Below are 14,193 nucleotides of genomic sequence, written 5' to 3'. Positions count from 1 at the left end.
CTAGATCTTTCACCTTGATTCTATGATCAACTTTTGGCAGAGGACTAGAGAGATCACTTTTGTGGAAATTTGAAAGTCCTCCAGCATGACTCTATGGTCAATGTCTGATGGAGGCTGACCATACAGTTATTCTGGAGTTCCTAGAGATCCTTAGAAAGGGTTCTTTGAGGTAAACAAAATTAGCTTTTTAAAAATTCAGTGTTTCTCCATTTTCAAAGAGGCCCTGCCCCCCTAATATCTACAAAGTGTAGGGCCTGCTGCACATATCACACTGATTTCCACATGCATATTTTTCTAGATCATTCTAACTGATTAAATCAAGTGAAATGCATACAGATTATCAAAGATTTCCTTAATTGGATGACAGACTCAGCTCTCCAAGTAAATTTAGTTACACATAAAATGTAGTATGGCATATGTCATGATTCAAGATGAAGGGGAAACTATTAAAATACTGGAATAAAACTATATATAATTAACTGAAGCACAGATGTAGGGCAATACATCAAAACTATTGATTTCCCATTAAATATTTATAAGAAGGCTTACTGGGAGAATAAAATCTTATAAAAACAAAAACATTTCCTATTATTAGCTAGCATATCCAGTACTATGAAGTGGCTGAATAGAAAGTTTGAAGATGAATTAAACATCTGGGAGAATTAAACATTTTCTGTTAGCGAACCCTCAGTCTGCTGGCTGACTTATGCTGAGCACACAGATCCTTTACTTTTTGTGAATATGGAAACCAGAATGCATTCATACTTTTTAGGAACATTTTTTTTTGAAAACGTTGGCTGTTTTTTAATTTACATGGCTAATTGGAGGTAGTTCGGGGAAAATGTTATATATACTGACTTCTAAGCTATTTCAGAAATGACTACTTCTCCCAATGCCTCTCTTCTCCCTCTGCCCCCCAACACCGGCCAATCCGTGACTCTGATCAGCAGTCTCAATAGGTGCAAAATGCAAGCTGAATCCAGATTACTTGATGTACGTATTATTCTACACAGGAGATCGCATGTCTGGGCACAACACTGAAAATATAGTCTACAACAGAAATGGCTCAGAAAACGCAAGACAAACTAACCTGGGTGTGGTAAAATCAACAGGAATTACTCTCTTTGAGCTTCAGTGTCCTGATAGAGGAAGTTCAGAGAGAATGACTGAAAGTTGAACTATCAACCTTTTGTATGTACATGCATATATACCTAAAATGATGGCCAAACATAAGAGAATCTGGCAATCAAATCATTTCTTACAATGCAGTACACAATCACTACAGCACAAAAGGCCAAGAGAGACTATGAAGCGGATAAACATCTTGTTTTTGAGCACTGAACAGGAAACTCTGAACACTATCTTCAAAAGAGTCAAGTAGAAGCAGACCACTGAAAGGAAGCACTTTATGAACTGTATGCTTTCTCTGAAGAACCAATTCCTTGAACTCTAGCCCTTAGCTTGCAATTAGGCCAATTACTCTGTGAAAACTGTAGAATAAAACTGGAACCATATTCCCACTTGTTTCATTGAAACAACCTCCATGGGGATCCATCTCAATGGCGTGGATCTGCTATTAACTAAAGCAGTGCATCTCAAAATGTTCTAGAAACCAAGTACATTACAAAGTGAAAGCACTTTCATCCATTTTTACATTGACATCAATGTAGTAGTGTAAAAATGCAATTATACTGAAAATTCTAGTGTCTCCTAAAAACTTTGCAGTTGGACAAATTCTGTTTCTTGACAAATACTGAAACATTTATTAATCATTAATAGCTTCAATGCTCTACACAGTAGTGAGGCTTGTTCCACTTCTAGGGGTGGAAAAATCTGAGCCACAGAAAAGTAGACACAGTATCAATTGACACTACATTCCATTCACCCAAGTTCATTTCCAAAGATGTCTTAGTGTTAACCACAGGGTTGATATAACCGTACCAGAGGTACCAAGAAGCAGAAGGATTGAAGATTCCCACTACAGTGAGAAAAGTATGCTGCTGTGCTGTAGTACGGCTTAACCAGGAGGCCACCAGGGCCGTCAGAACAAGTCATTAAACATTTTCCCACAGAAACAGAGCTAATTTTAAATAACCTCTTGCCTCAACTCTGGTATTCTATTCAGTATTTATTTAGGAAACAAATCCCTTTATTCAACCTTCTCCAGTATCTCAGAAAGAACTCTCCAACTGACAAATATTCTTTATACAATACTGAATCAGGAAAGTTCTTAAATAGGAAAGTACGTGTTTTCCTCAAGGCAAAGTACTGTGCGTTCACTGGGTTGAAGCTACAGAAACTGGCTGGAATCTGTTATGGCAGGTGGGTATTATTCTGTTATGTAACAGTAATTTCAAATTAATTTTTACAGTAATCCATGGTATAGTATTAGTGGTAGTTCTCTCATCAACATGGTTTTTCAATATAACTCTGGTTTTCTTAGGTGAAGCCACTGTAGGACTCACCATAGTTTCAAGGTCAAGGATTTAGAAGAAAATACCAAGAGGAACTGCTGAAACAATTATCAGCAGACTAGGAAAGCATTCATCTGGGCTGAAAATAAGAAAGGATTTACAAATGTTGTTCGTGACCTTAAGGTTTTCTTAACAAGGTGTATTCCAAGGGCTTTGCCTTTGCCCTCCTCTGCGGCTGAGAGAGTATGACTTGCCATATGCAAACAGAAATTATGGCCCTCCCACCAAATAACAAGAAATGGCTCATGCTGGTATTAATTCCACACAGCATGGTGATTGTGGTTTGCATATTTACCATGATCAGGGTTCAAATCTCTGCTCTGTCATGAAAGCCCACAGGCTTTGAAAACACTGTGTTAGATTCACTTTAAAACTGCCATAAGTTGAAAATGACTTGAAGGAGCACAAAAGTGGCCATGGTCAATTGTTGCAGTGCAGTTTCCCCCCCTCTTGCTAATGTAATGTTAGAAGGCACCTACAAATTACCTCCAGAAAAGAACTTGAAGACTATGGTCTCTTTCTTTGAAAGCATAAACACAGAGATCTAATTAGTGTAGATTATTTTTATTAATGAAGAAAAATGGGATAAGCAACCTGGGAGTATGACCATATGTGTGAGTGGGAGACATATGAAAGATGATCCTGAAAATGAATCACTATCCCCTTCAGAATACCTAGCAACCAGTACCATTTCTGGGCAAAGCAAATAAGATTAGATAGGACACATGTTCTCACTACTGAAGCCTTTCTTCCTCCTATTGATTCAAACCTGTCTCATTCATGTTTCAGTTATTTTCAAGAACATACATTTTGAGATTATTCCCAATTCCATTTCCCCCCAGCTCATTACACTGCCGTTTATCATGCCAGGATTCTTGATTTAACAGATTATGTCAATGGAGATGCAGTCACAGCTTTCATCTTTTTTTCCCCTAACAGCAAATACAATTAACCATTTTGAAAACAGTATTGAAGTCGAGATAGGACACTGTATTTTTAAAAAAGAAAAGAGAAACGGTTGATGTCTTAATACAGCTTATATGTAAAATAATTAAGAATGTTAACATTTTACATAGTTGCTAATCTAAAATAACAATAAACATGATATAAGATGCTTCCCATCTAGTTTAGAACTTTCCCCACTTAAAACGTATTATGTTTATAATTCTGTTACAACCTTCTATCTACTTAAGTATATTTTGTTTTATCCCCCCCCCCAATCCCTTACCCTTTTCTTGTGCCACCTCCACTTGTATCAACTCATCTTATCCTTTAATTCCAAAATTTCATTTTTTTGCAGGTTTGCTCCCCTTTCCTTCAATGAATATAAACTCAGTAAATTTACCCCATATGTTCCAAAAATCTGTTTGCTTCCATATTCCTTTATAAGTTTAAAGTCACAAGTTTATCATTAATCACTATATTCCAAATTTCTCTATACCATTCTTCTAATTGGATTTTTCTTCTATCTTTCCGATTCTCTGCAACTATCAGTCTCGCAGCTATTAGTAAACTAGAGGCCTATTATTTCTCTTCTTGTGAGGGTATCATCTTATCATATATTCAGAACAATGCTATTTCTGGTGTACTCTATAACTCTATTTTTATTATTGCTCTTATTTCTTTAAATACTGTCTCCCAAATTTTTTGTATAACTTTATAAAACCACCATATATGAATGTTTGAACCTGCTTCCGGGCAACCTCTCCAACATTGGTTTGAGTATTTCTCATCTATCTGATTTAATCTAACTGGAGTTAAATACCACTTCCATATCATTTTATAATAATTTTCTTTAATTCTTGTAGACATTTTTAAATGCACATATTCCATATTTTTTCTATTCTCAAATATTCAAGATTTTCCCCAAATCTAGTTCCCATAATTCTCGTGTGTCTGATAGTCTTCTAGTAATAATTTATGATTATCACTTATTGTTCCTTTTATTGTTTCATTTTCTTTTTTATTTTCTCTTTGGGTTATTATCCTCTCAAATTTCATATATTCTCTACCCCATTATACTTCTTTATTATATCAGCTGATCATTTTCTCAGTTGTAAACACTCATATGAAGCGATGTCCTTTCCTACTAATTGATCTTTAATTCTTTCCATGTTTATCACCTTTAGATCCCAATCCCTAGCATCGAATTTATGTTTTATTTTCTCCAAATCTCTAAACGTTTTTAAAAGGGGATTACTTAAATTCTATGAAATTACTTAAACTCTATGAAATTAATGGGGTCACCTTAAGTTGAAACTATATTTATTGTTGCTGAAGCAAAATGTTTCCTGATGGCTTAATTGGAGTAAAAATGTTGCTGGTCCACAGCAAGTATGTGATCTAGCATAATCCCACATGTTGCCTAAAGGTAGTAGAGAAAACAAAAAATTGCAATAGGTATTTCTGGTAAAACAGGCTTAGTACAAGTTATGTCTTAAGGACTCTTCAAAGGAGCCAGGGAGTGGGTCCTGTAATCTAAACAATGAGCCGCCTATTTCACAGAGCAACCTTCAGCCATTTCGTACCAAGAAGTAAAATATGTTAATGTTGAAGGGTCAGAATACTGGAGGGCTTTATCAAGGCATGCTGTATTAACATTTCACAACCAAAAACAGCTCTATGCAATTTTTTTTCATATTTTAAGAGATCTGCAAGACATATGAAACAGGAGACCACAGAAGTGGGAAGGAATGTTTCTGAGATCCTTTTGAAAATGTAGTGGAAAATAACGGCAACATATCATGCCTGTCCTATTTTTATCTCCTTTCAATCTTCTTACTTTCCTTCAGTCTTCCTCTGTCAAGATCGCCCTAGAGTAGAACTATAGTAGAACAGCACAAATCATATAGTAACTCACAGCACAAACAAAAGTGTAACAGAGCTGGAAAGGGCACACCATAGAAATGTATTCCGGGACACTCTTCAAAAACCTTCATAAAGCTTTGTTGTGATATATATCACCCTTTCTAGAATAAAAAGATTGCCTGCCTCCTAGCTCTATACCACTATCTTTAGAATAACTTCTAAAAAACAGAGTGAAACCTACTTTCAAGTAACATGTATGCAATCAAATGGCAAAGGGATGGTCTAGCAAGGTCTGGTTGACAATGATATTGTTTGCATAAAGATACTTTTTAATGTTCCTAGACACTGAACCGCACTTTAGAAAGTTTTATGTAGGAATGTTGAGTGCACTTACAAAATGAGTGAATACATCTGCAAATTCTGTCAATGATCCCCTTTCCTGTCCTTAATATAATGCAATACATCCACAACAAGAGGGGGATGGGTAGGTAACCTTAGCCTAATAAATAAAGGGTAACTAAGGTGATTTCCCCACCCCTTAAAATACTATATATTCTCGAGTTTATTGAGAGCCATATCTATTCTGGAGTCCTCACTCATATACGTACACACACAGGAAAAAATTACAGATTTTGAGATACGAATTTTGTATTATATGTACACATCTATCTTGGTTGCATCTATTTCAGGGTACATGTCACAATGCACTTTTCATGACTTTGTTTATAACAAGGACTACACGTTTACTGCCCTCATAGACTGAACTTGCTCGTGTACAATTAGAGGTGACATGTCACCCTCACTGTGTCTGAAATTTCTGACATGTCATCACTTCTTAGTTGTACTGCACCTGAGGTTTCTTGATTATTGTTTTGGGATTTGATACCGCCTCTGCCCTGTTTCATAAATAACTGGAGCAGTTCATAAATAACTTGGAATGAAACAAGAACTCAAAAAATGTGAGGAACAGGCACATCTTCAATAAGGCCTACTAATGATAGGCGCTAATTGCTTTCTGGACACTCAGACAAGATTGTTTAGAATACATAGCTAGAGCAAAAGTTGAGTAGCCAGAGCTAAGTGATTTCATCATCTAGCTACAAATGTATTTTGGTCTGATCTACCAAGGCTACTTTTGAAGCACAGCACAGATAAACTAATTGAAGATTTCTTAATCCATTCATCCTGCCAATATTATTTAATGAATTATTCCATTGATTAAATCTGCATTTTGGCATTGAATCTGCATATGAATAGAAGCATTAGTTCTGAAGGGAAAAAACAGATAAAAAGATGATTGACAACTGTGAGTGAGCTATCTTTTAAAGAAAAAAACCCACTTCTAACTGAGAAGTACCATATATATTCATGTATAAGTCTAGAAATTTGAGTTAAAAATTTTACCCCAAATATGAGTGTATTCATTCACAGATCAATGTAAATGCTGTAACTAAACTCTTATTTAAAAGGGGCACAATCTCTGAGTAGAAGGCAAAAGACTAGAACTTAGTCAATCCTTCAAGAACCCAAAAGAAGCACTGACCCCTCTGCCACAGCAACCCCTCTGCCACAGCACTGCTTCTGGCCTTTTTTAATGCCTAGGTGGCAGTGACAAACAGCAGCTGACCTTCTTGGACAGCACTGGTACATTCCCCTCTCTACAGAATGACCCCTGACTACAGGTCATCTACAAATATATAATTTTGGCCACAAATCCTGCCCTCGAGTTATTGTACAGAAGTTTGACTTATACATGAGTGTATATAGAAGGCACGGGAAAACTTCGGCCCTTCTGTTTGGACTTCAACTTTCATAATTCCTAACAGCCAGTAGGTTGTTAGGAATTGTGGGAGTTGAAGTCCAAAACACCTGGAGGGGCAGAGTTTGCCATACGTGACAGATAGAGTACTTCTTAGAAAAAGGTAAAGGTAGTCCCCTGACATTAAGTCCAGTCATGTCTGCCTCTGGGGTGTGGTGCTCATCTCCATTTCTAAGCCGAAGAGCCAGCGTTGTCCAAGGTCATGTGGCCGGCATGACTGCACGGAGCGCCGTTACCTTCGCTTCTCAAAATCCGAGTTGGAAAACACTCTGAAATCCCCTGGGCTATACGCCAAAGACTGCTTCTAATGGCTTGACCAAATGTTGTGGTTAACTTTTAGAATATGGGCTTACAATGTAAAGAATTGCAAACCACATTGTGTTTAACACTTCATCTCTATCTTTGAAGTTGGGGAAAACCAATACGGTTAGCATCCCTGAGCCAGCATTGTTGATTTGGAGCATCTAGTGAAAATACAGTGAGCTGTGAAGCATGCAAAGACACAAACTGGGTCAAACGGCCTAATAGAGTTGTCAGGGAAGGAAGATGGGGTGCTGAGTGATCCTAACAATAAGCTTTAGTCAAAAGCCTGATAAAGTGTATAAAGGAGGAGATGAATAAAACAAGAGCACATAACTATTATCTATTGTACTCGGTAATTGTATCTAGCAGTGGAGTTTATAAACACATCAACGATGTGCATGCTTGGATGTCAGCATATAAAATCCTTTCCTTAACTAGAATGAAGTTCCTGAGGGATGCAGTAATTCCCTTTTTATTGATGCCATGTGTAAATGTGACATATTGAAGAAATATAAAATCTCTTGTTTCTATTCACATTGTTTAAATTTACTTTTTATTATACACAGAAATGAGGAAGATGCACTTAGGGAATAGAGTTAATTGAGGCTTTAAATAAAAACAAACTGTTAACTACCAGAAACATAGCAACCAATTCCCCTTTCACCCTTTTGTTGTGCTTTGTAAGAACATGTCACCAAATATACTTTGGAGGAAAATCTAACAACAGAGCAGAAAAAACAGAAAAGAATATGAGTACAGCTATACATAAAAACAGGTGGTCTTGAGCATTACTTCTTTATCAGAAAATATGGTACTACAGCAGAATTAACACGGAAAGAAAAGGTTTTGTCGAAGGCCGGAATCACTGGGCTGTTGTAGGTTTTTTCGGGCTATATGGCCATGTTCCAGAGGCATTCTCTCCTGACGTTTCACCTGCATCTATGGCAAGCATCCTCACTACCTCTGAGTATGCTTGCCATAGATGCAGGCGAAACATCAGGAGAGAATGCCTCTAGAACATGGCCATATACCCCCAAAAACCTACAACAACCCAGAAAAAGGTTTGGTTTGCATCACAGAAAAGAAGAGCAAATCAACATGTTTCAAGAAAACCTCTATCCAAAACTAAAAGTGTGTATATATAAAAAGAGGAGTCTTGCATAGGGGAAAAAAAGACAAAAAAGTTGAGACCCATTGAAAGCATATTCCAAAATGTATCTGAGATGATTTTTCCTTCATCAGCTCCCACATTTCTTACAATTTCCATTTTGGTGGCCAGATGTATAGATCAGTGCTTCTTTTAATATGCCAGGAGAACCAGTGAGGCAAAATGATCAGATTTCCTCTTTTCTATTTTACTGTTCATGCCTGCTCAGTAAGGCATTCTGGGAGCAATGTATTGTCGAAGGCTTTCATGGCTGGAATCACTGGGTTGTTGTAGGTTTTTTTGGGCTATATGGCCATGTTCTAGAGGTATTCTCTCCTGACATTTCACCTGCATCTATGGCAAGCATCCTCAGAGGTTGTGAGGTATGTTACCTGTCCCTGATTGTTTCTGAGCCCTTGATGTAGTCTGTAGTCAAGGACTCAGAAACAATCAGGGACAGCTAATCACTTCTCAACGAAAGATTCCCTCAAGCACTAACAGGCCACACCAAAAAAACTGCCAGGCCATCAAATGCTAATCAAGGTGGTCAGTTAAAACATTCACACCTAGCTCCAACAGACAAGAGTTCTTTGTCCCACCCTGGTCATTCCACAGATATATAAACCCAACTTTCCTAGTTCCAACAGACCTCACAACCTCTGAGAATGCTTGCCATAGATGCAGGCGAAACGTCAGGAGAGGATGCCTCTAGAACATGGCCATGTAGCCTGAAAAAATCTACAACAACCCAATTCTGAAAGCAGTTGCCATATATTTTGCCTGTTATAGGCAGACACACAAAGCTACAGAAGGAGCAGCCATCTTGAAGTCTCATTCTTTCCCAACTTAAGCTTTATTGTAGTGTTTACTGCAGACATACTGCTGCAAACAGGGAAAATGCCACAATTACTCTAATGCCAATAGAAGGCAGTGAAGAAACTGAAATACAGTAAGCAACTACAGACCAATTTCAGTCTTCAACTAATTAAATCTGGACAATTACAAACACCATATTTTACATGTATTTAGGTTAAGCAATTTGAGGCCAACTTTATTATTATTTCCTTCATTTCTACCCCACCCTTCTCCCACTTTCAAGATACTACAAGACTCTTCAAGTGGCAATTTATTTCTATGCCACATACAGCAAGAGACAGGCAGGAGCAGCTTGGGAGACCCATTCACCCAACTGTCTGCTTTCAACAAAGCAGTGACTTAAGTCTATTTGTGAATGGCAAACAAATGTAATGCTTCCCTGATTATAGAGCTATCACAAAAACTCACATATGTAACGGCCAGAAATACAATATGAGATGTTACTATGTACAAAACTTCCCCGTACCAGTTAGGATTGATTGCCAAGAAAATCAACACAAAGAATGGTACACAACAAATGAAACATGGCTCAAATGTGCTCTGGAGCCCTCTGACCTCACAGAGCAGCACAACTCTGTTGTAACCACCTGCATTAGCAGGCATAACCCTGACACCTCAGTCTTAGAAGACCCGGGATTTGAAAAGCCACCCAATTTAGATGGTGTGCTGCCGACAGCCAACTGAAGATCCCCCCCCCCCCATATACTAATGCAGCCGTCTAGAAATTTTGCTCAAAAAGAAACCCACATATGCATGGGTCAATGTGAATTCTGTAGCTCAACTCTGATCAAAAAAGGAACCACCCCCTTCTCTGTGTGGAGTAGCAAAAGGGAAAACTTGGGATTACTTTAATGGGTTATTTTATGTTGTTATATTTTAACTGTGGTTGCAAACTGCCTTGAAATGTTCCAAATAAATAAATAAAGAGCTTAGTCCATCTCCAAGAACCAAAATGAAGGACAAACTCTCACAATTCTCTCTACAATGGTGTCTCTTTTGACCTTTTAGAATGCCTTAGCAGGAAAAATGTCCGTGGTGGCTAGGACCAGATGATCCCCTGAAGTGGCAATGGAATCCCCCCCCCTCTTCCCCAGAATGACCCTTAATATGAAAAGGTCATATTAAAATCCATAATTGTGGCCCCAAACCTTCCCTCTACGTTTACGTGAACTTTGTTATGGGAACTTTTGAGCAGCTGTAACAATGATGTTTTCCCTCTACAAGAGCACTGTAGCTTTATGTCATGTATACACATACTGACATTTTATTTTACAAATTTGATGAGCCACAATTTGCAAGAACATCATTTATTTAAAACATGTTTACACCGTCTTTCAGTCAACAGTACCTGGAAGTGTTATAAACAGCTGACACCATACACTAAATATTTTTTTAGGCATTACTAGGAAGTTTCACAATTGAAAACTATTGTGTTTCCTGTACATTTCTTTGATGCAAGGGATGTCTGGAAGAACTTTACCAAACAATTTCCCACATTTGTCAAAGGTGTGCTGAGGATTTAGAATTAAAGAGGGGAAAAACCAAAGCACAATATCTGGGCATCTGATGGCATTAGAAGAAGAAAAAAGAACAGGTGATTGAGATAGTTGTCTCAATCTGCATTTCAGTCTTGATTTTAAAAGGTTTAAGAGGCATTGAGCAAATGCAGGCAGTCCTGAAGCAGAATAAAGAATTTATAACAGAAATCTTTGCTTTGCATTATGATTCATTATTTCTTACAAACTGTTTTAAGCATGAAAAAGCTGTAATTTTTTTATAACAGCTTTGCTTTGTGAACGCTCAGAGCTTCAAAACCAGTTGAGTGTCGCTGGCTTATGTGAAGTGAAACTGGTTTCCATTCAAGCCTCATGGCTTATCTGTCCAACATTGTAGGGAGGGATCCATGTGCACACTTGGAAGATCTGAGTCACAAAACATTTCAAGAAATTGGCATCTTAGGAAGGCATATATTTTAACAAAGTGAATGACCTAGAAGTCATCACAAAAGCTGAGCAGATAATGACCTTGGTGTTTTTCAGCATACAAAGAGCTTTATCATTCTTACTTTATCAGAACTTGTTGTTTTGCTTTGTTTGCTCTTAGAAGATACAGAAAGAAAAAACTGGAAAATAGGTAAATCTTTATTTCCTCAGTCTTATCACCATAGAAGAAGAAGAACTTTATTTTTCTACCCTGCCTCCATCTCCCCAAGGGGACTTGGGGTGGCTTACATGGGGCCAAGCCCAGGCAACATACAATTAAAAGCAAAACAACAGCAAGTTACAAATTAAGATGACACAAAACAGCATAACAGTAATAAACAAGCACCAAGCAACAGCAACCCAATTTTGGAGGGGAGGGGGACGGGGGACGCCAACATACGAATTTATTAAAAGGTAAATAGTTCAATAAGGTGGATAGAAACATAAATGCACAGGAGATATCATGGAAACAGAGCAATTAAACAGGATCATGATCATTTCAATTTAACTTACACATATGAATAATGATGTAATATAGGAATTCAAGTTAAATAGTGAAAATAGATCATGGTACAATCATTAGTATATCAGAGGCAAAGATAAATACTTTGGCCACATAATGGGAAGACAGGAAAGCTTGGAGAAGATAATGATTCTGGGGAAAATGTAAGGAAAAAGGAAGAGGGGCCGACCAAGGGCAAGGTGGATGCCCTTTTTGCCCTTGAAGTGACTGGCTTGTCCTTGAAGAAGCTGGGGGTGGCAACGGCTGACAGGGAGCTCTGGCATGGGCTGGTCCATGAGGTCACAAAGAGTTGGAAATGACTGAACGAATAAACAAAATCACCATACCATCTCCTTCCCTTATATGCAATATGGGAAGGAGATGCCAGCTTAACAAGCAGTACCCTGGGAAACATTGCAGCAACTGTCATCAATTGAATGCTGGAAATAAGCTGAATACAAATGTAAATGATGTTTCACTTGACAATGGGCACCTCAATTGTAAAAGTGCTGACATCTGGGTACTCGAACAAAAGGGCATCAACTGGTAGCAAATGGCCAAAAGTATTCTGCACAATGTATTGTTTTTGAGAGTATTATCTACATGGTCCAACTGCTGAACAATGTGAGGATTTGTCATGTTTTTAGGTGCACAGCGAGGGGAAAGTTCAACTGCTATTCCAATTTCACTCAACCCAGCTGTGGAAGAGGATGATTAATGTATGGACTTCCAGATATTTTAAATAATTCACATAGTGCCTTGATGCTATCCATGCTAAGAGAGACTTCTGAAAGTTGCAATCTAAAACATTTAGTGGGTTCTAAATGACTCACCCCACTTTAGAAGTATGAAGGAAGAAAAAAACAATCTCTCAACATCATGTATCTTGAACTCATTTGGTACCCGCTAGGGTTTTATTCAGGACCGCTTGTAGATGCTCAAGTCCCATTATATATAACGGTGAAGAAAATCGGTGTTCCAATGTAAAAAGGCAAAATCGAGGGTTGAATTTTGTACTTTAAAAAAATATTCAAACCAGGGTTTAAATGTTGTAATTAATTGAAAATAGCAATCACATGTGTATATTTATCAGTGCTGAAGGGATTCAATAAACAAATAGTAAGATTCTCCGGATATTGTTGGGACTACAACTCATCACCCCCACCACTGACTATGCTGGCTAAGGTTGATAGGAATTGCAGTTCAACTATATCTGGAACATCTGTCTGAATTGCAAGTAATTCTCATTTGCTGTATGCCTCCTTAATTCCACATTGGTTCAGATGGGCAAATTTCAGCCCGTCACGTGTTCTGGACTTTAACTTCCAGAAATCCCAGCCAGCTTACTAGCTGTTACGAATTGTGGGAATTGGGTCCAAAACACTTGAAGGGCTGAAGTTTGCCCATGCCTTGTTCAGAGGCACTTTTAGACATGGGATTTTTGTCTAGAAGGCAGACAGGCAGAGGAAAAATTCAAATGCATTAACTGCCATATCCTACAAACCATAAAATACATGATAAAAACCATTACAATAAAACAATTTAAAATACAGCAATTTTAAAATACAGTCAATTAAAAACACTCTGCTAAAAGGGGGCTACAGAGTTAAGTGCCATTAATGGCCTGAGATAAAAGATGGACTTTGCCTTGTTCCTGGCACTAGACAAACATTTCTAAAGAGAGAGTTTCATATTTGGAGCACAAAGTCATTTTCTCCATTAGTTAACTGCCTGCCCTCAGATGGCAGGGGTTTTCAAAGGACTTCCTCTTTTCTTTCAAAGAAAAGCTCAATCTACTAAAAGTTCAAAACTATGCAGTTGGATTGAAAAGACAGAAGTTGATATCCAGACAAAGATCTGGATTAAATCCAACAGCAGTATAATCTTGTCATTAAAAAGAAGGATGTTTCCATACAAAGCAGAGAACTTCTGTCAGAATTTGCAAAAGAAAGTTAGATTTCCACAGGATGTAAGATAATCTCCACAAACAGGTGCATTACAACTAGTGATATTTGCGTTCACCTCCAGCTGTATTATGCAAACAGAGAGTGTTTGAAGATTGGAACATTCACAGGGATACCAAGATGCTTGTTTATAAAGCTATTGTCCTCCCAACTCTGTTATATGCCTGTGAAAGATGGACCGATCTACAGACGTCACACTCAACTTCTGGAACAATTCCATCAGGGTTGCCTCTAAAGTATCCTGCAAATCCTTTGGGAAGTCAGGTGGACAAATGTCAGTGTGCTGGAAGAAGCAAAGACCACCAGCACTGAAGCGAT

The 14,193-nt window shown here is 37.9% G+C and overlaps 1 protein-coding gene across 1 annotated transcript in view; it reads right to left on the bottom strand.

Annotated features, from left to right (window-relative positions):
• Positions 1-14,193, bottom strand: part of RTF2 (replication termination factor 2) — a 61,870-nt gene that overhangs the window by 36,600 nt on the left and 11,077 nt on the right. The gene's annotated exons all lie outside the window — the stretch shown is intronic.

Source organism: Anolis sagrei, chromosome 4 (genome assembly GCF_037176765.1).
Source record: "Anolis sagrei isolate rAnoSag1 chromosome 4, rAnoSag1.mat, whole genome shotgun sequence".
In the NCBI taxonomy this organism is placed as follows: domain Eukaryota; kingdom Metazoa; phylum Chordata; class Lepidosauria; order Squamata; family Dactyloidae; genus Anolis; species Anolis sagrei.
Note: the sequence above shows the minus strand (reverse complement) of the source record. Positions and strands in the feature narration are given on the sequence as shown.